At 42.2% G+C, this 22,532-nt stretch overlaps 1 non-coding gene and 1 pseudogene across 1 annotated transcript; one reads left to right on the top strand and one right to left on the bottom strand.

Annotated features, from left to right (window-relative positions):
• The window catches only part of LOC139257140 (zinc finger protein 585A-like), a 1,288,295-nt pseudogene that overhangs the window by 1,162,981 nt on the left and 102,782 nt on the right, over positions 1 to 22,532 (top strand).
• Positions 7,068 to 7,139, bottom strand: trnat-cgu (transfer RNA threonine (anticodon CGU)). The gene has a single exon. It is a non-coding gene; the product is annotated as a tRNA-Thr (tRNA).

Genomic DNA, 22,532 nt, shown 5'->3' with positions numbered 1-22,532 from the left:
TAGAAATGACACCGTGTGTCTGGATAAACGGTGCACGAGGTCGGGCTGCAGAATCGTGGGGCTTTGGGACCAGATCTGGCGCAGGAGGGACCTGTTACCGGGTTGGGTTGTCGGGTTGTACATCAATAGAGCTCGCGCAAAGGTTAACTACTGGGGCGGATGAGCATTTGAACTAATTTGGCAGTGGATTTGTGTACCAGGATGAAACATCTGTAGATGTTGTTATTATGCCTTCATACATAAAATCCAGATGATTATTATATATCAACTATAGCACTGAATGTGGCCTCAGACAGCACATTTCAGCCCAGCCTTGGGAAACGATATACCACGGCCCGCCCAAACTTTCCCTTACACCGAGCACAAGCAGAGGAAACACAGGCACAGCAGAATTTACTGAGCACCGTAGAGAGAAAAATGTTCTTTGATCAGTGATAGCACTAAGTATATTCTGGTGTCTTTGTGTCAAGTTGCAATTTGTTCTGTGGGATATAAATAAAGTTTGTATATCTGTTTTAGTGTTTATATATTTGAATGTAACAAAGTTATATATAATAGTATTGTGGAGCATCTGTATTTGTTATAAATGTATTTTCTGTGTGTACCTTTGTATATATGTTACTTTTAAACACCTCGCAAATAAACGTAAATACAATTGTAGCACAGCGATACTTAGAGATAAATTCAGAAAAAAAACAGACATAAAAACAAATACATTTATAATAAAACAGATATGAACGCAAACAATTTGATTATCAAGGTTCCACACAATTTAATTTACAACTCACATATAGATGCACAAATATATTTATATATTTCACCCAAGGACATCCAATTCATTGCAAATAACAAAACATTACTCATAAATATAAAACACGTCTATGGCGAAAATCTATGGAGTCTCAATAACTGAAGGCTTCTTGCAGAGAGCCGGCACAGACACGGCGGGATGAACAGCTTTAGTCTGTGTTGACTGATTCGATGATTCCTTGTCTTCCTTGTCTTCTTGCTTGTAAGATAGGTGGAACAGGCAGCTGTATGATGGGTTCTCTGATAGCATAGGCCGTGGCGGAATCGGTTAGCGCGCGGTACTTATATGACAGTGTACGCCCGGGAAATGCCGAGGTTGTGAGTTCGAGCTTTTGCATGTGATGTTTGTCCTTTTCAGAGTCAGAGGCCGTTTTCTATTTATCCAACTGTTTTGTATATTCCGCCATGTACCACGGTGCTGTCTGTCTCTCTCACTACGGTTATCTCAGTGCCAATCTGTGGGCTATTTCTAAATGAAAACCCGTGCCTGTACCTCACATGTAATAATTGAGCGGATCAAACAATTCCTCATCTGACACTACGGAACTAGTGATCCAACATTTATAACAAGATATAGTTTATTGTCAATATAACTGTCCATCTTGAGTTATATAGGTTCAATTTTGTCCAAAACCAAACTATGATCTCAACGTGTTTCCAATAAACCGCTTTTTAATGTATTGACGCATGCGCTACCCTTGTAACTCAAGGAGTTTCATAAATAATAAACATAGAAATCAAGCAATGAAACGGCAGAGATGGTTTTGAGACTGCAGAATGCCCTCGCCCAGAGCAACATTCAAACAAGGTTTAAAAACTGGCAGCGTGCAGGAGGAAGGGAGGAGAGGAAAGAGAGCCACAGAAAAGCCACGGGAGTTTTGGAAGCTTAGGGAGTTTTTCTCTCACCACAAATTAGTTGCGCACGGACCGGATATTGTTGCTGTTAAATATGAATAAAATGCAACGTTTGTTTGCAGCTGTTTCTGTTTCGGTCACTTTTATCTGACTAATTCTTAATTCCATTTGCCTGCGATGATTCCATAAATTTTCGTATCCTTGCCAAACAAAAACCGATCAATGTGAAACTTCAAAATTTCAATTGACCCCAGCCTCAATAGATTTTTAGGCGAGGATTTATAAGACAGGTGGAACAGGCAGCTGCATAATGGGAGCATCAACACCACACCGCATCTGCATGCACTTATAGCGGTGGAATCGGATCGGGCACAATACCTATATGGTAATTCAAACCCAGAAAAAGCCGAGGTTGTGAGTTCGAGCTTTACCGAGAAGCGCAAATGGTTTTGCTTGTGACATTTCTACAGGAATCGAAAGTACATTTGATGTATCCCCCAACATAATCTACGTTTCACTGTTTTATTCTAGCACTTAGTTTGCTTTTGCACACAATATTGTAACGGAGGATGAGAGTTGAAATTACATATGGGATGGAGTGGAGGCGTTTTGATATTTAATCAATAACTTTGATGTAAAGAATAATGTACCGGAAACACACTCGATTTCAAAGGGAAGATATATAAAGGCATTGGATATGTCCACATAATTCCTGCACCACATCCAATAGAAACAAGGATTTTCCTGAACATTTCGCTGAAAATGTCGTGCTCAGTGTTGCAATGCTCGTGCATTGGATTTCTCGCTGATTCTGTTCAATAGAAACATTCAAATTTGTCGATTCGAGTTCCATCAAAGTCCAATTGTAATTTAATGGAATGGTTACCGCACAGCAGGAGGCCATTCGTCCCATAGACAGCGTGCCAGCTCTCAGCTGGTCCCACTCCCCTCTCCTTTTCCCATAGCCCTGCAGGACAGGGTTGGCTGGTTCTGAGGCTGGAAATAAATTGTTTGCAGCAAACCGCAACTGTCTGCGATAGCCAGAAGGTTTAATGTTTTGGCCCTGAAATCCACTCAGGTTTACCTTCTCGCCACTACAATGTGTAAAGCTCCATTCATTGCTCGAATAAATAAGAGCTCCAGTTGCGGACTGCATTTCCCTAGCTCAGAGCCTGAGAGATCGCCAGGGAGCGAAGCACGTTTAAACCGTCGCCCAATTATGTTTTACGCTTTTACAACATTTCAAGAGAGCAAATGAATTTCCCCTCAAGATGCAATGACTTTTTCTGACATTGGATTCGCATGCATCTTTCTGTCTCTCCCTGTCTCTGCCTCTTGAATTTCTCTACTTTTCGCTGATTAAGTTCTCAGTCGTCAATGGACGGCCTGGGCTGATCTAACCTGCAACAAGGGCAGAAATGGCTAAAGAAAGATGTGCACAATAGGAAAGGAATAGTGTAAATTTGGGGCAAATATGTTCACAGATATGTCCCTTCGCGCTCGCAGTGAAATAAACCAGCACCGATTATAGTTGTCTAAAGGTAGAGTGTACATTATGAGAAGGCCGAGACAGACGACAATAAAGAGCTATTCATGCTGCAAATTCTTATTTGATAATACAGGTCACATACCTAAGATTAGTTTTGTAAACACATTCCAATATTTTTGACTTGGAATAGTCATCAATTCTCGCACGGCAGTTGGACGCCTGTATCCAGTTGGAAAGCTGTCAGAAATAACATGCAGTACATTGACTTTCTGCTGAGCAGACCATGAGCCTCCTTCTTGAAAATTGTTTTCCAGTCCCGCAAAGAGGGGATTAAGCATCATGGGATTTGAATGGAACTGTGCCCACTTGCATTGCAGGACCTGTAGGGGTCATTTCCCATTCCTTAAAGAACAGTAATGACACAGTTGCAGAATTTGCTCGCACCACTCGCAATTCGCCCCAAGTATGAGCCGAGCCGATCACGTGGAGTTAATACAATTCATCCAGTCAGTAAATACAGTTGGCATATCAAGAAAATATAAGAAATCACCGTGACTTAGTCATTGAGCGCGCAGCTTAATGGATAAGGTATGTTATCAGGAAATGACAGTTTTGATGAGAATTAGAATTCAAAGCCTAATTTATGTAATATTCAGTCAAATGCATGGAAGGTTTATCAGCAACAAACGCTTAACAAAGTAGATGAGTATAATCGATTAGCAGTCCATTGCCTTAACCTCTCCTCTGCCATCGAGCAGAACTCGGCTATTCCATTTCTTTTTGCATCCGTACAGAACTACGCTGCAAAATGTCCCCTCCACGACGTGTCCTGCCCGTGCACCCAGGTAGACAATGTTGAAAATGTACTATCAGCTTCTGTAAGCAAACGGACTTTAGTTACTACAGGATGGCTGTGAAATGTCTCCTCAAAAAATGAGGTGCGGGCCCCTTTTAAATAGACCAGGCAGCTGGACACGCCGGTTTCAAAACCGACCAAATGCAGAACTCTCTACAGTTAGACCACATTAGGCGTACTGTGCACAATGCTGGTCGCCATATTAAAAAGAAGATAGCGAGGCTCTGGATACGGTGCGGAGAAGATCGTATACTATCAGAAAAGAATCGACAGGCTCAATTTATTTTGTAGTGAAACGAGAAATCTGAGGGGTGACCTAATAGAGCGCTTCAATATCCTGAAAGGTTTTGACAGAGTAGATACAGAGTGTTTTCACTTGTGGGGAAGAGTATTACTAGAGACCATCATTATAAGAAAAATCAACAACAAATCACATTGGGAATTAAGAAGAATCTTCTTTAGCCAGAGAGTGGTAAGAATGTCGAACTTACTACCACCAGACAGGTGGAATAAAATATTATAGATGCATGTAAGGAGCCGTTAGATAAAGAAATGAGAGAGAACTGAATGGAGGGCTATGCTGAGAGTGCTCGGTGCGGGAAGAGGGGAGGATGCTCCAGTGGACCACAACGTCGATATTGACAGGTTGGGCCGAAAAGCCTGTTTTTGCACTGAATATCCTATATGATATCATGAATTCGGCACCTATGAGTCCATTTCAAAAGCCAACATCTCGCAACTTTCAGACCGAGAGGAAATAACTGATTAATATTCTGGGCTTACAGTCTTTCAAAAAGATGTCAAGATGTATGCTCCTTAAAACCTACATCTTTGACAAAGTTTTGGCCAACTACCATAATTTCTCTTTTATGTGGCTCGGTGTCAGCGTTATTTAATTTTGTTTAAGCTGTTGTGGAGCACCCTCTGACGTCTAACTATGTTAAAGGTGCTACATAAATGAAAGTTGTTGTTGTTGTTATAATATTTCCTCATTGTCTCCCTGTTTCCGGATGCAAAGAAAACGTGCTCGTTGAGAAGGCATGTGGCATACTTACCTTTATTAGCCGAGGTATATTGTACAATAGCAGTGAAGTTATGCTTGAGCTATATAAAACATTATTTGGACCACAGCTAGAGTACTGCGTACATATCAGTACAGGAAAGATGTAATTGCACGAGAGAGGGTGCAAAAGAGATTTACGATGATGTTGCATGGACTAGAGAATTTTAGCTATGTGTAATGATTCGATAGGCTTGGGTTTGTTTTCATTGGAACATTGGGAGCTGAGGGGAAACATTATTGATGTGTTCAAAATTCTGAGGGGCCGAGAGAGTGTGGATGGGAAGGACCTATATTTCTGAGCAGAATTGTCATCAAATAGGGGAGATAGATTTAAAGTCATTGGTAGCAAGTTGAGAGGGGAAGTAACGGGTAATGTCTTCACCCAGAGCATGTTGGGTGTCTGGAACTCACTGCCTGAATGGATGGGACAGGCAGAAACCCTCACCACATTTAAAACGCGCTTGGATATGCACTTGAAATGCAAAACCTAACGGGGATACGAACCAAAGGCTGAAACATGGGACTCCTCTGGGTAGCTCCTTGTTGGCCGGCGTTGACCGAATGGACCGAAATATCCTTCTTCCCTGCTGTAAATAACCATGATTCTATGATTCAGTTCTAAGCGAGGATCTAACTACAAGTAAGCCGGACGTGGAGACTTTATGAGTAGAATTAGGAGATAGGAAAGGATTTAAGACAATAGTGAAAGTTGTCTTTATACCCCTTAGTCGCAGCTGTGAAGCAATAGAATATATAAATGTCGAGATTAGACAAGCGTGTATTCAGGACAGTGTGGTTTTAATATGGGATTTAAATTTTCATATATATTGCGATAATCGGACTAGCACCAGTCAGAAAAATTGTAAATTTCTTGAGTGTGTCTGGGCTAGTTCTACAACAATATATTCCAGAACGAACAAGGGGCATGCCAATTTACGTTTAGTAATGGGTAACGAGCCGGATGTATTCAACAACCTAAGGGTAAGTGAAAATGTATTTAATAGCGATCAAAACATGATCGACTTCAACGCAACGTTTCACAGGGAGATACGTGAAACAGCTACTAACATTCTCGATTTCTGTAAGACCGACTTCAAGGGGCTGAGAGAGAGACTGTCCAGAATACACTGGGAAAAATCTGTTAATGGGTAAAACGACAGGAGGTGTTAAAAATAATTAAAAGTCATACAGAATCAATTTATCCCCCTGAGGGGCCAAAGAAAACAGGCATGGACGACTAAATAGGTAACGGACCACTTTAAACTAAGAGTAAAAACGAACACAAATGCGAAAAATAGCACAGTACCTGGTGAATGGGAAAGCTACAAAGAAGAGCAAAGGGACACAAAGCAGATACTAAGTGGCACAAAGAGGGAGAATGAAAATAACCGACTGGTGAAATGAACAGACACATAGCAGATGTAAGTTAACGCAGAGAATTATGTAGTGAAACATTTTGGTAGGATGACGAGAGGCAATGTGAATTAATGATACAATTTTAACGGGGCCAGATTTATACATTACAATTTAAATCCCAATTTAAGCAACTGCCTCTGGAGATCAATGATCCTGAAACCGGTCATAATGCTCCCTGTATTGTATTAACCAGCTCTAAAACGTACAATTTTAAAGAATGCAGGATGTGGAAGACATGGGGACGTTTCCTTTGTTAATAGACGAATAGAGTATAAAAACAAGGAAGTTATGCCAAACAATTATAAAACACTTATGAGGTCTTAGCTGGAATGCTGCGTGGGGAACACGCTTCAGGGAAGAAGTCAAGCCCTTGGAGAGGGTGCAGAATAGATTACTAGAATACTGCCAGAGTTGGGGACCTCATTTATACCAAGAGACTGGAGAAGCTGGGATTTTTCTCCTTAGAATAGAAAATGTTAAGAGGCGATATATGGCGCTAGTTCAAAATTATGAAGTGTTTTGATAGTGAAAAAGGAAAAAGCTTCAAAATATGACATTCAAAGTGATAAAATATCGATAGGCACAGATGGGGGTCGAACCCATGATCTTCGGTTTACGAGACCGACGCCTTACCACTTGGCCACCGCGCCCTGATGAACTGTGTGACTGGCGTCGTTTTGCTACCGAATCCCACATCATTTCAATTCGGTTGTATAAAAACAGACGCATATGCAAAGACATAAAGTGGGATAATGGAACGGGCAAATGACCAGCGTCATTTATTTGAAACTTGTATATGGATTGAATCGCCCTAATCTGCAACGCTACAGATCAAAAGCTGGGAAGTGCGATTAGGCTTGATAGCTCTTTTGATTGGCGGAAATAGGATGGGCCGAATGCTCTCCTTCCCTGACGCAAACTTCTCCGATTCTATGATTCTATGAGGTGTGGAATGCTCTTTTGTTTCCTGCACATATCTGTATCCCACCACCGATGGGATCTTGCTGTGTGGTAATTGGCTCCCGTGACTACACTTCAAGAAGTACTTTATTTTTTGTAAAGCACGTTTTAATAAAAATATTAATTCAGTGCATGTGGGCGTAGCTAGCAAGGCTGACATGTATTGCCCAACCCTAATTGCGTTTGAGAAGATAGTGATGAACAAACTTCGTATACCACTGCAGTACTTGCATAGGCACTTGATGGCTACGGTCCAAGAGCTAGAAATTAGATTTGGCAGCATACTACACAGTCCACCAGCAAGGACGCGATGGGCTGAATGGTTTCCTTCTGTGCTGTAAATTTCTCTGGCTCTGTGGCTCAGTCACTGAGGTGATGGTACTACCATGGTACTGTTGTCGAAGGAGTTCCAAGATTTTCGCCGCACGATAATGGAAAGGCGATATATTTCCTGGTTAATTATCTGCAGAGTTGATACTCGAGTTGGAAAAATCAATCTTCAACGATCATGCCCACTTCTGATCTTATGATGAAGGGCAGGTCATTGATGAAGCAGGTGATGATTAACTCCTGCAGCGATATCCTGGGCTGAGATGATTGCCGTCGAACCACAACCATCTTCTTTTAGGCTAGGTATGTCTCCAGCAGTGGCAATTAACCCCGCAATCATTTCAACGTTAGAAGCCTGCTTGATGAAACATTGGACCAAATACTGTTTTGATGTCAAGGAGAATAACTCTCGCCTCGTTTTAGAATTAATCACTTTTGGCCATATTTGGACCAAGGCTGTAATGATGTCTGGAGGCTGGGGGTCCTGTCGGAACTCAAACAGAGCAACGGCGGGCAATTGGGTCATTCTATGTTCGTGAAAGATGCTACAGGAATGCAAGCTCGTGCATTTACTGTTTGAAAACAGCGCACACTGCATGATGTAGGATCACATGGTCATCGACCTGAAATCTTACTCCCACCTTCCTCTTCCCACAGACCCTAACCAGAGTTTCAAAGCATGGCACGTTTTAAAACGCCAGTTTTTAAAAAATTGTTTCATTCCATATTTCTTAAAGATTAAGAAGGCACAACAGGAAGACAGATATCCCAGTTTGCCGATGATGCAAATATTGGTGGTATGGTAAGTAGGGCAGTCGTTAGCGTATATTTATAAATATATATTGATAGATTAAACGAATGGACGAGTCAGTGGCAGATAGATTCCAAACAGGTAATTGTGTGGTCACCCATTTTAGATCACAAATTTTAGATCCGAGTCCTAATTAAATGGAGCACAGCTCGGAGGGAAGGATTTCCAAAGTGGTTTGCAGTCCATGTGCCCATCCCGCTAACCTGCAGTAGCAAGTTACAAATATATTCGAAACAACTAATGGCATGTTAGGATTTATAACTAGGAGTTGGACTATAATGCAAGGGAAGTTTTTCTTCAAATGAACAGAGATGCAGTTAGACTATATCTGGAGTACTCTAAGTTATAGAATATAATAGATTCATAGAAGTTTACAGCACAGAAGGAGGCAATTTCGGCCCATCCTGTCCGTGCCACGGTTATTCAGCCTAATCCCACTTTCCAGCTCTAGGTCCATAACCCTGCACGTTACGGCACATCAGGTGCACATCCAAATACTTTTTTAATGTGCTTAAGATTTCTGCCTCTACCACTCTGTTTGCAGTGCATTTTAGACAACCACAACTAACTGCATGTGGAAATTTCACATCACATCTCCTGTAAACCTTCTCCAATTACTATAAATGTATGCCCGCTGGTGGTTGAGCCCTCTGCTATGGGAAATAAGCCGTTTCTATCCATTCTATCCAGTCCGTTTTTGGGCACGGCCCCTCAGAAATGATAGGCTGGATTGGAATGTGTACAGTTCTTTATCACCAGAATGTTACCAGGTTGCGACGGGTTAAATTATGAGCAGAGATTACATAAACTATGCCTGTACTCCCTGGAATATAGAAGGTTAAGTGGTGATTTGATTGACGGTTTTAAAATTTTAAAACGAATTGATAAGTTAGATAGAGATAAAGCTTTTTTTGCCGTTCGTGGGGGAGTTTACGACAAGAGGACATAATGTTAAAATCAGAGGCAGGCCATTCGGCAGAGAAGTTAGGAAAATCTTCTTCACGCAAAGGGTGATGGATTTATCTTCTAGAAAAAGCATGATATACTATCTCAATTAAAAATGTTAATTTTAGATTAATAGTTTTTGCTAGACACTGGTTAAAATGATGTGGAGCCAATGCAGATGGATGGAGTTACGATAGAGCTCCGCCAAGAATGAACACAAAGGCGAAAAGGCACGAGGGGCGAAATGGCCGAATCCTGTTCCTGTGTTCAGTCAATTGGCAGAACACCTATTCTAAATAAAGAAACGTTGTCGTGAAGGGTTAATTAAAATATATTATTTGCAGTGATTATGGACCGCTTACACGCTTTCATAACAAACAAGCATTAAGTCTAATTGTCAAACCAGTTGGTTGAACATTTACCAGGAACAGAGACACATCAGTTGGATTTTAATTCCAACCCATTAACATCTCGGCCATCCTGGTCATGGGCACCCCGCTGCAGTGCAGGATTTGGAAATTCGGCAAATTGCTTGGAGACTCAAAATTTAGTTTTCAGCGCAGAGCAAACTTCACGTCTGCATACTATGCAAACGTGGGAGGATATATACCTTGTGTTTACTGTGGGCGGTGAAAAGCTGCACCACAAAAGCACAGCACTAGGCAAATAACGCATTGAACTGATCGTCCGTAACTTGACAACAAACCCCCGTGCTTTAACCCACAGAACATGTAATCTTCCCGTCAACACTGAACATCTTTGAATGAATAATGTTAAAATGCGCGTCAACCACCCAGTATCAGCAAGCTCAGATGGAATCTATATGGGTAGAGCTGCAGAACACCAAAGGTCAAAAAACGTTAGTGGGAGTTGTGTACAGACCTCCAAACAGTCGTAGTGATGTTGGGGAGGGCATCAAACATGAAATTAGGGGCGCGTGCAATAAAGGTGCAGCAGTTATAATGGGTAACTTTAATATGCACATAGATTGGGCTAACCAAACTGGAAGCAATACGGCAGAGGAGGATTTCGTGGAATGCATAAGGGATGGTTTTTTAGACCAAATGTCGAGGAACCAACTAGGGGGGAGGCCATCTTATACTGAGTGTTATGTAATGAGAGAGGATTAATTAGCAATCTCGTTGTGCGAGGCCCCTTGGGGAAGAGTGACCATAATATGGTGGAATTCTGCATTGGGATGGAGAATGAAGCAGTTAATTCAGAGACCATGGTCGAGAACTTAAAGAAGGCTAACTTTGAAGGTATGAGGCGTGAATTGGCTGGGATGGATTGGCGAATGATACTTAAGGGGTTGACTGTGGATGGGCAATGGCAGACATTTAGAGACCGCATGGTTGAACTACAACAATTGTACATTCCTGTTTGGCATAAAAATAAAAAAGGGAAGGTGGCTCAACCATGGCTATCAAGGGAAATCAGGGATATTATTAAAGCCAAGGAAGTGGCATATAAATTGGCCAGAAATAGCAGCGAACCTGGGGACTGGGAGAAATTTAGAACTCAGCAGAGGAGGACAAAGGGTTTGATTAAGGCAGGGAAAATGGAGTATGAGAAGAAGCTTGCAGGGAATATTAAGACGGATTGCAAAAGTTTCTATATATATGTAAAGAGAAAAAGGTTAGTAAAGACAAACATAGGTCCCCTGCAGTCAGAATCAGGGGAAGTCATAAAGGGGAACAAAGAAATGGCGGACCAATTGAACAAGTATTTTGGTTCGGTATTCACGAAAGAGGACACGAACAACCTTCCGGTTATAAAAGGAGTCGGGGGGTCTAGTAAGGAGGAGGAACTGAGGGAAATCCTTATTAGTCGGTAAATTGTGTTGGGGAAATTGATGGGATTGAAGGCCGATAAATCCCCAGGGCCTGATGGACTGCATCCCAGAGTACTTAAGGAGGTGGCCTTGGAAATAGTGGATGCGTTGACAGTCATTTTCCAACATTCCATTGACTCTGGATCAGTTCCTATAGAGTGGAGGGTAGCCAATGTAACTCCACTTTTTAAAAAAGGAGGGAGAGAGAAAACAGGGAATTATAGACCGGTCAGCCTGACATCGGCAGTGGGTAAAATGATGGAATCAATTATTAAGGATATCATAGCAGTGCATTTCGAAAGAGGTGACATGATAGGTCCAAGTCAGCATGGATTTGTGAAAGGGAAATCATGCTTGACAAATCTTCTGGAATTTTTTGAGGATTTTCCAGTAGAGTGGACAAGGGATAACCAGTTGATGTGGTATATTTGGACTTTCAGAAGGCATTCGACTAGGTCTCACACAAGAGATTGATGTGCAAAGTTAGAGCACATGTGATTGGGAGTAGTGTACTGACATCGATTGAGAACTGGTTGTCAGACAGGAAGCAAAGAGTAGTAGTAAATGGGTACTTTTCAGAATGGCAGGCAGTGACTAGTGGGGTAACGCAAGGTTCTGTGCTGGGGCCCCAGCTGTTTACACTGTACATTAATGAATTAGATGAGGGGATTAAATGTAGTATCTCCAAATTTGCGGATGACACTAAGTTGGGTGGCAGTGTGAGCTGCGAGGAGGATGCTGTATGGCTGCAGAGCGACTTGGATAGGTTAAGTGAGTGGGGAAATGCATGGCAGATGAAGTATAATGTGGATAAATGTGAGGTTATCCACTTTGGTGGTAAAAACAGACAGACAGACTATTATCTGAATGGCGACAAATTAGGAAAAGGTGAGGTGCAAAGAGACCTGGGTGTCATGGTACATCAGTCATTGAAGGTTGGCATGCAGCTGCAGCAGGCGGTTAAGAAAGCAAATGGCATGTTGGCCTTCATAGCAAGGGGATTTGAGTATAGGGGCAGGGAGGTGTTGCTACAGTTGTACAGGGCATTGGTGAGGCCACACCTGGAGTATTGTGTACAGTTTTGGTCTCCTAACCTGAGGAAGGACATTCTTGCTATTGAGGGAGTGCAGCGAAGGTTCACCAGACTGATTCCTGGGATGGCGGGACTGACCTATCCAGAAAGATTGGATCAACTGGGCTTGTATTTACTGGAGTTCAGAAGAATGAGAGGGGACCTCATAGAAACAATTAAAATTCTGACGGGGTTAGACAGGTTAGATGCAGGAAGAATGTTTCCAATGTTGCGGAAGTCCAGAACCAGAGGTCACAGTCTAAGGATAAGGGGTAATCCATTTAGGACCGAGATGCGCAGGAACTTCTTCACCCAGAGAGTGATGAACCTGTGGAATTCTCTACCACAGAAAGTTGTTGAGGCCAATTCACTAAATATATTCAAAAAGGAGTTAGATGAGGTCCTTACTACTCGGGGGATCAAGGGGTATGGCGAGAAAGCAGGAATGGGGTACAGAAGTTGAATGTTCAGCCATGAACTCATTGAATGGCGGGGCAGGCTAGAAGGGCCGAATGGCCTACTCCTGCACCTATTTTCTATGTTTCTATGTTCTATGTTTCTATGAACCAGCGCATAAAGGGAAAACTCATAAGTTATGGAGTAAACTGATGTGGGTAGCGATGGAGAGTGACAGAGAGAAAGTCATATTTGGGCGGATAAACAGATCCCCAATGAGAAAAGCTCACAGAAATTAACTGCAACTGAAATAGATATACAGCGAGACTGACACGTGGAAAAAAAGTCAGATTCAGAGAGAAATAGAATGAATCATAGAGAGAGAAAAAGAGAACCAGCACATTAAAGGTGAGAAAATCCCTGCTGGCACGGCCGGAAATTAAATCCGTGAACTCAGGTGTACAGGTGAAAACACAAGATAATCGAGAGAGGATTGGAGCATCACAGAAGCATGGAATGAGACACTTTTCCCAGAGCACGGCAAACTGTTCACCATCAACTATTTACTCAATTTCCTTCGAGAGGTTGTCACCCATCAGCGTAAGAGTGTGCAGGTAGAGAGGGAGTGGGTGACCAGCAGACAGAATAGCAGTACTCGGCAGGTAGTGCACGAGCTCCCGAGTCCATCTCACTCGTCAACAGACATTAGCTTCTGAGTACCGGTGTGGAGAAAGTCTCTCTGGGGAGTGCAGCCAGATCCAAATCCACGGCACTGCAGGTGGCTCAGCTGCACAGGGGAGGAGGGAGGAGAATGGCAGAGCTATAATGGTAGGAGATTCAATAGTCAGGGGAGTAGACAGGCGTTTCTGCAGCCGCAGCCGTGACACCAGAATGATATGTTGACTCCCTGGAGCCAGGGTCAAGGATGCCACCGAGCGGCTGCAGAGCATTTTGATGGAGGAATGTGATCAGTCAGAGGTCATTGTCCATACTGTTCCCAATGACATATCTAGAAAGAGAGATGAGGTCTTGCAGGCAGAGTTTATGGAGCTACGAGAGAGATAAAAAGCAGGACCTGAAAGGTAGTAATCTCAAGAATACTCCAGGTGCCACGAACGAGTGAATACAGCAATAGGAGGATAGAGCACGTGAATGCATGGCAGGAGAGCTGGTGCAGGAGGGAGTGCTTTAGTTTCCTGAGAAATTGGGTCCACTTCTGGCGGAGTTGGGACGTGTACCGAATGGGTTGCACCTCAACAGATCCGGGACCAATAACCTCGCGTGGTGGGGGGTGGGGGGGCTGGAGGTTTCGGTTGCTCGTGCTGTGGGGGAGGGTTTAAACTAGTTTGGCATGGGGATGGGAACCTGAGAATAAATTCAATAGGGAGGCGAGTAGAGTTTGAATTAAAAAGCAAAAATGTAGGAATTGACCTGTAGGACAGAAGAAACAAGCAGGAAAAAAGGGTAAAATATAAATTTTAAAGCTTTTTCTCTAAATGCACGTAACATTCGTAACAAAACAGATGAGTTGACGGCACAAATAGATACAAATGAGTATGATCTGATAGTCATTACAGAGACGTGGTTGCAAGGTAACCAGGACAGGAAACTAAATATTCAGGAGTATTTGATATTTTGGAAGGACAAACATAAAGGAAAAAGATGAGGGGTGATCTTAAAGAAACATTTAAAATAATGAAAGGGGTCGACAAGATAGAGGCAGCGAGGTTGTTCTGGTCGGAGAGACTAGAACTAGGAGGCACAACCTCAAAATACCGGGGAGCCAATTTAAAACCGAGTTGAGAAGGAATGTCTTCTCCCAGAGGTTTGTGAATGTGTGGAATTCTCTGCCCAATGAAGCAGTTGAAGCTAGCTCATTTAATGTATTCAAGTCACAGATAGATAGATTTTTAACCAATAAGGGAATTAAGGGTTACGGGGAGCGGGCGAGTAAGTGGAGCTGAGTCCATGGCCAGATCAGGAATGATCTTGTTGAATGGCGGAGCAGGTGCGAGGGTCTAAATGGCCTACTCCTGTTCCTAATTCTTATGTTGTTATGTTAAGAGGTGGGGTCACACTGTTTATAAAAGTTGGGATCAGTGCATTAATGAGAAACAATATCGGCTCAGAGGATCAAGAGTTTGAATCAGTTTGGGTGGAGTAAAAGGAACAATAACAGGAAAAAGTCGCTGGTGGGCATAGACTGTAGGCCCCCTAACCTTAGCTACATGGTTGGACAGAGTATAAATCAAGAAATAATGGAGACTTGTAAAAAAGGAACAGCAATAATCATAGGTGATTTAACCTTCATATTTACTGGAAACACCTAATTGGTCAGGGTAGCCTTGAGGAGACGTTCATAGAGTCTATCCGGGATAGTTTACTTCGATAGTACATGCTACCCCAACCAGGGAGCAGGCTATCTTAGATCTAGTACTGTGTAATGAGACAGGATTAATAAATGATCTCGTCGTAAAAGATCGTATAGGAATGAGTGGCCATAATATGGTTGAATTTCAAACTCAGTTGGAGGGAGAGAAATGTGGTTCTCCAACCAATGTCCGAAGCATAAATAAGGGGGACAACAAAGGTTGGCTAAAGTAGATCGGAAAATAGACTAAAGTGTGGGACGGTTGTAGAGCAGATATTTTATAACTCGGAACAAAAATGTATCCAATGAGTAGGAAAGACTGTAAGAGAAGAGATAACCATCCGTGTCTAACTAAGGAAATAACGGAGGGATTGAAATTGAAATCAAAGGCACACAATGTGGCGAAGACGAGTGGGAGACTAGAGCAGCAGAGAACTATTAAAAACATGATTGAAGAGGGAAGATAGATTATGAAAGTAAACTCGAACGAAATATAACAACAGATAGTAAGAGTTTCTACAGATACATAAAAAGTAAAAGATTGGCTAATATGAATGTTGGTCCCCTGGAGGATGAGATTGGGGGTTAATATTGGAGGTCAGGGAAATGACAGAGACATTAAACAAATATTTTGTATTGGCCTTTTCAGTAGGTGATGCTAAAAACAATCCAAGAGTGGATAATCAAGCGAATGTCGGCAGGGATGACTATCACTATCAAGAAGGAAGTACTGCTAGTAACATAATTGGATTAAAGGCGGACAACTCCCCTGGACCTGATGGCTTTCATCCCAGGATCTTAAGTGAAGTGGCTGCAGAGATAGTGGATGTATTCGTTATAATTTCTCAAAATTTCCTGGATTCGGGGCGAATTGGCAAACCACAAATGTAACGCCCCTATTTAAAAATTGAGGCAAGCATGAAACTGGAAATTATAGACCAGTTAGCCTAACATCTGCCTTTGCGAAAATGCTGGAGTCCATTATTAAGGAAGCAGTAGCGGGACATTCAATCAAGCAGAATCATCATGGTTTTATGAAAAGGAAATCATGTTTAACAAATTGCTGGAGTTTTTGAGGATGTAACGAGTGGATAAGGCGGAACCAATGTATGTGGTGTATTTGGATTTCCAGAAGGCATTTGATAAGGTGACACATAAGAGGTTACTGCACAAGATAACAGCTCATGGGGTTGGGAGTAAATCAAAGATAGAGGCTTTGCTATATAAGAGAAAACAGAGCGTCTCGATAAATGCGTAATTTTCCAGTTGGCAAACAGTGACTAGTGGAGTGACGCAGGTATCGGTACTGGGTCCTCAACTAATTACAATCTATATTAATGACTTGGATGAAGGAACCGAGTGTAATGTAGCTAAGTTTTCTGATGATACAAATAGGGTCGGAAAACAAATTCTGAGGAGGACACAAAAAATCTGCAGAGCGATATAGTTAGGCTAAGTGAATGGGCAACAAGTTAGCAGTTGCAATTTAAGAGGTTACCTACTTTGACAGAAATAATAGAAAAGCAAATTATAATTTAAATGGAGAAACGTAGCAAAGTGATGCAATACAGGGACAGATGAGTGTCCTTGTGCATGAAACACAAAAATTAGTATGCAGGTGCAGCAATTAATCAGGAGGGCGAATGGAATGTGCGTTTATTGCAAGTGAGATAGAGTATAAACCAGATTAGTCCTGCTACAATTGTACCAGGTATTAGTGAGGCCGCACCTGGAGTACTGTGTACAGTTTATTCTCCGTATTTAAGGAAGGACATAATTGCAATGGAAACTGTTCAGAGAAAGATCACTCAGTTGATTTCGGAGATGAGGAGAGTTGACTTATGAGGATAGGTTAAGTAGGTTGGGACCATCCGCAGTGGAGTTCAAAGGCATGAGAGGTAATCTTATCGAAACTAATAAGATAATGAGGGGGCTCGACACGTTAGATGGAGAGAGCATATTTGCACTCATAGGGGAAAGTAAAACTAGGAGTCATCGAATTAGAATAAGGGACCGCCCATTTATAAGAACATAAGAACGTACGAAATATGAGCAGGAATAGGCCATACGGCCCCTCCAATCTGCACCACCATTTTATCATAAAATTGCTGATCGGATGATGAATTCAGGTCCACTTCTCTGCCCGCTCCCTGCAAGCCCGTAATCCCTTATTGGTTAAGAAAGTGTCTCTGACTTAAATTTATTCAATGTCCCGGCTTGCAGAGCTCTCTAAGGCAGCGAAGTTCACAGATTTACAACCCTCTGAGAGAAGAGATTCCTCCTCATCTCAGTTATAATAGGCGGCACCTCTTTCTAAGATGATGCCCCCTAGTTCGAGTCTCCCCTATCAATGGAAAGCTCCTCTCAACATCCACCTTGCCAAGCCCCCTCTTTTACTTATAGGTTTTGATAAGATCCCCTCTCATTCTTCTGAATTCCAATGAGTAGAGGACCAGCCTCCTCAATCTTTCCTCATAAGTCAACCCCCTCATCTCCGGAATCAACCGAGTGAACCTTCTTTGAACTTCCTCCAAAGCAATTATCCTTTCGTAAATATGGAAACCAATACTATGCACAGTATTCCAGGTGTGGCCTCACAATACCCGATATAACTGTAGCAAGACTTCACTGCTGTTATACTCCATCTCCTTTGCAATAAATGCCATGATTCCACTGACCTTGTTGATCATTTGCTGTAGCTGCATACTAACCTTTTGTCTTTCATGCACAAGTACCCACAATTCCCGCTGTACTGCAGCACGTTGGAATTTTTCTCCATTTAAATAATAGCTTGCTCTTTGCTGTCAAAGTTTTTTCTGTCAAAGTGCATTACCTCATACTTTACAACATTATACTCATACATTGGTTTTCATCCCACCTTTATATCGTCAGCAAACTTCGTTACGTTATACTCGGTCCTTTCTTCCCAGTCGTTAATGTAGATTTAAAACTGAGATGAGGAGAAACTTATTTTCTCAATCGTTGAAAATCGATGGATTTCTCTTCCTCAGAGAGCTGTAGAGGCTGGGTCAATGAATAACTTTACGTCGGAGATAGACATATTTTTCAGTGATAAGGGAGTAAAGGCTTATGGGGAGGCAGCAGGGAAGTACAGCTGCGTCCTTGATTAGATCCTCCATGATTTATTCAATGGCGGAGCAGGGTAAAGGGGTCAAATACTCCTACCCAGAATTCTTATGTTCTTATGTACTTAAGAATGTTATGATCGCATCTGTGGCAACCAATTTTCAGGCAATTCATTCAAAACCTTAATTAATTTGTGAATAATTCAGTAATCTCCTCATCTCAACTCCGGTTCTTTTGTCAGCTAAATTGGTAATTTAAATCTGAGATTGATAGATTTTTGCTAGATAATGGTAAGAATTGATTTGGTGTCAAAGCAGATGGATGAAGTTAAGACATTGGTCAAACATTAACTCACTAAATGGTGGAACCGGCTCGAGGGTTCGACGATCCCTGCTCTTATTTTCCGTCAAACAGCAGAGCAACTGATGTAAATGTAGGAACGTTTCCTGGAATTGTAAAATATAAATACAAAACCTTTCTTTCCAATGATTATAACATTTTACCATGTTATCATAACAGACAACATCTGCTAGTACTGAAGCTCAAACCCAAGCCAACATTCGCACAGTTGATTTTCAGTCCAAAACCTTAATCTCTCAGCCATCCTGACGATTGAAGCAAAAAGTGCAATTTTCGACAATTGAACAAATTCATTCCACACCAAATACCAATCCATTGATAATGCCAGTGATTTGAAAGCTGCTGTAAAAAAAAATAACATGAATTACTTTTCAGATTCCTTGCCCTCATTCTCCCTATCACTATGGTCGTCCAATCCCTCTGATCATCCATTCCCCACCAGGACGGCTTGAGGCTCCTCCACTTCTTCATTGAACGGATGCTCAACCAGTTCCCATCTACCGTCAATTCATCCGCCTGGCGGAACTTGATTTAAACTGGCATTGGACAACTTCTCCTTTGACTCCACACACTTACTGCAAATTAAATGTGTTGCTAGGGTATCCCGCAAGTGGCCAAGATATGCCTGTATTTCAGTGGTATATGTGCAACATTGTTTGTTCTAGTCCTACTCATGTCCGATCCATCCCCTCGTTATCTGGTACATTGATGAGTTTATCTGTGCCATTTTCAGCTTTTGCAGCAAACTCGAAATTAAGTCAACTTTGCTTTAAATTTCCACCCTTCCCTGTCCTAAACATGGCCCATCTCCGACTCTTCCCTTCCTTTCCTCGATTGCTGAGGATAGTCGGCCGATCAATATCTAATATAACCCCACTGATTCCCACATCTAACTTAATTACACTTTTCCCCACTCGCTTTCTATCAGGACTTCTTTCCATTTTTCTAGTTTCTCCATCTCCAACGTATCTGTCCTGACGATGGCAAAGTCAATACCAGTGCTACCGATATGTAGCGAAATTTTCTCCAGCAAGAAAGACCCATGACCCGAGTACACATGACCCTCGACCTTCTCCTGTCCATTTCCCGCACTTCTGCTCTCATCCCTTCTCCTTCCTCGCAGAACCATGATAGAGTTCCACTTGCGCTTAAAATTCACCCCACTAACCGCCACATTCAACGGATCATCCTGCCCCATTTCTGACACATCCAACGTGGTCCCACCATCAAATACATCTTACCCTCCCCTCTCTCTTCAGCAGTCCAAAGGGACCAGTCTATCCGGCACGCCATGGTCCACTATCCAATCAACACCAACAAAGCTTTCCTTCCCACAGAGCCTTCCGGTGCAAGCGCACGAGATGCAACACGTGGCCATTTTCTCCTCCCGTCCCACAGTCCAGGCCAGTATAGGTGAAACAACCACTTACTTGCACTTCTTTCAACATAGTATTCTGTATCGACTGAAATCTCCTCTACATTGGGGGACCAGGCACATATTATGTGAGCACTTTACCGAGCAGCTCATTTCAGTCCGCAACAACAACCCCAAGCGTTCGGTCGTCTGTCTCGCCCTCCTACACTGTTCCCATGAAGCTCAACGTAATTTCGAGGAACAGCAGCTCATCTTTCCATTAGGCACTTTACAGCCTTCCGGGCTCAACGTTGAATTCAACAATTTCATTATTCTAACCACTGCTCCCATTTTCTCGGACAGCATCTGTTAGTAATGATTTTGCTATTCTCTCTTACCCTTTCTCTCGACGCATATTTTTTTTCTTGAAGTGTCCCTTTATCATGCCCTTTCGGTTTTGTCATGAAATCATTTCTGCTTTCCACCATGTGACTGGATTTCCTTTTCACTCTTTCCTGCCCTCCACCTCTCCATGCTTAAGTACCTGCTTAAAATCTGTTACACCTCCAACTTCTGACAGTTTTGATGAAATATCATCGATGTGAAACATTATCTCTGTTTCTCACTTCACTAATGCTGCGTGTCTTGTTGTATATGTTCAGCAATTTCTGTTTGCATTTCCTATTGCCAGCATCCCCAGTATGTTGCTTCAGAAAAAGTAACATCACTTCTATGGATGAGAGGTTTTATTATCAAGTGGTGATGAGGCGATCCTGTCAAACCGGAAAGAGCGGGTTCAACCTCTGTCTGCGCTTTCAAAGAAGTCCACGTCGATCTCCTGTGGTTACGAGCAGTCCATAATTATCTCAAATAGTAATAGATCAACAGGTTCACTGACCCGGGAGTTTGAAAAGCCATTTAATGTTTCTGAGTCCGTTAATGTTCCCAATTTTTGCTAAATGTATATATCTGAAGTCACGTGCAGAACATTATTATCCGTTTCCCACAGGATTAAAAGAACCACACCGAGGTCGAGGATGATTATCCGAGACTGACAGAGTACTGAAGTAGAATTTTCGGCCCATCATGATTGAGCCGCCTTTGTTAAAATGCTATCCAATTGGACCCACTTTCCACATAGCCCTGCAATTGGTTCCCAGCAAATGTTACCCAATTCACGTTTGATGGCAAGCATTTCAAGAAAATGTCATAATTCGTTACAATGTACATTAATTGAAGGAATAACAACACCAAACTAAAAATGTTCAAACCGTGGTAAACAAAAGAAATTAAAGATATAATTAGATTCAAGGAAGAGATTTATAATATTGCCAAAAATAGTAGTAAGCCTGAGCATAAGGGAGGTTTGAGAATTTAAAAGGCTGTGTGCTGTCAATCCCGGATCACGCTGTGTCTGTTTAAAAGGGATCTACTGTCAGTCCTGAACCTTTCTTTGTCTGTGTAAATGGGACGTGCTATCAGTCCTGGATCATTCTGTGTGTGTGCAAAAGGGACGTGCTCTCAGTCCGGGATCATTCTGTGGCTGTGTAAAAGGGATATTCTCTTAGTCCAGGATCATTCTGTGTGTGTGTAACAGGGATATGCTCTTTGGACTGGGTCATGCTCTATGTGTGTAAAAGGGATATTCTCTCAGTCCAGGATCATTCTGTGTCTGTGTAAAAGGGACGTGCTCTCAGTCCTGGTTCATTCTGTGTTTGTGTAAAAGGGATGTGCACTTAGTCCCTGATCAATCTGTGTGTTTGTAAAAGGAATGTGCTATCTGACCTGGATCATTATGTGTTTTTATCTGTTTCAAAGGAGCGTGATTACAGTTCTGATTACCGAATATTTAAGATGATGTGATCGAAAGCGCATTTGGTTTACCTGCGTGTGTGCGGACCAACTTTCTTCTGTTCTGTAATTCAATATATGTTTATCTTTACGTGAAACACTTTTTATCATAATAGTGGCCCTGAAAAAGTTCACAATTCTGTTCACACAAATGCATATCATTACGTCATTGCATTTCATAGTATGGAAGGAGGCCATTTCGGCCCATCGTGTCCACGTTTGCCGAACAGGAGTTATCCAGCCTCATCCCAATTTCCAGCTCTTGTTCCGTACTCTTGAAGGTAACGGCACTTTAAGTGCAAATCCAGGTACTTTTTGAAACCTGGGCAGGGTATCTGCCTCGACCATCCTTTCAGCGGTGTGTGTACAGATCCCTCTGGGTGAAAGATTTTCTGCACAAATCACCTCTAAACCTCCGACCAATTACAATAAATCTTTGCCTCATCTTTGTTGACCGCACTGTTAATGGAAATAGGTCCGACTTAACACCTCTGTCTAGGCCCCTAATAATTGTATTTCCATGATAATCGTCTCCCCTCAGCCTCCTCTGTTCCAAAGAAAACTAACTCATCCTGTCTAATCTTTCCTCATAGCTCAAATTATCAGGTCCAGGCAACATTCTCGTAAATCTCCTCTGTATCCTCTCCAATGCAATTACATATTTCCTGTAAT

Source organism: Pristiophorus japonicus, unplaced genomic scaffold (assembly GCF_044704955.1).
Source record: "Pristiophorus japonicus isolate sPriJap1 unplaced genomic scaffold, sPriJap1.hap1 HAP1_SCAFFOLD_81, whole genome shotgun sequence".
NCBI lineage: Eukaryota > Metazoa > Chordata > Chondrichthyes > Pristiophoridae > Pristiophorus > Pristiophorus japonicus.
This window is presented reverse-complemented; position numbering and strand designations above follow the sequence as displayed.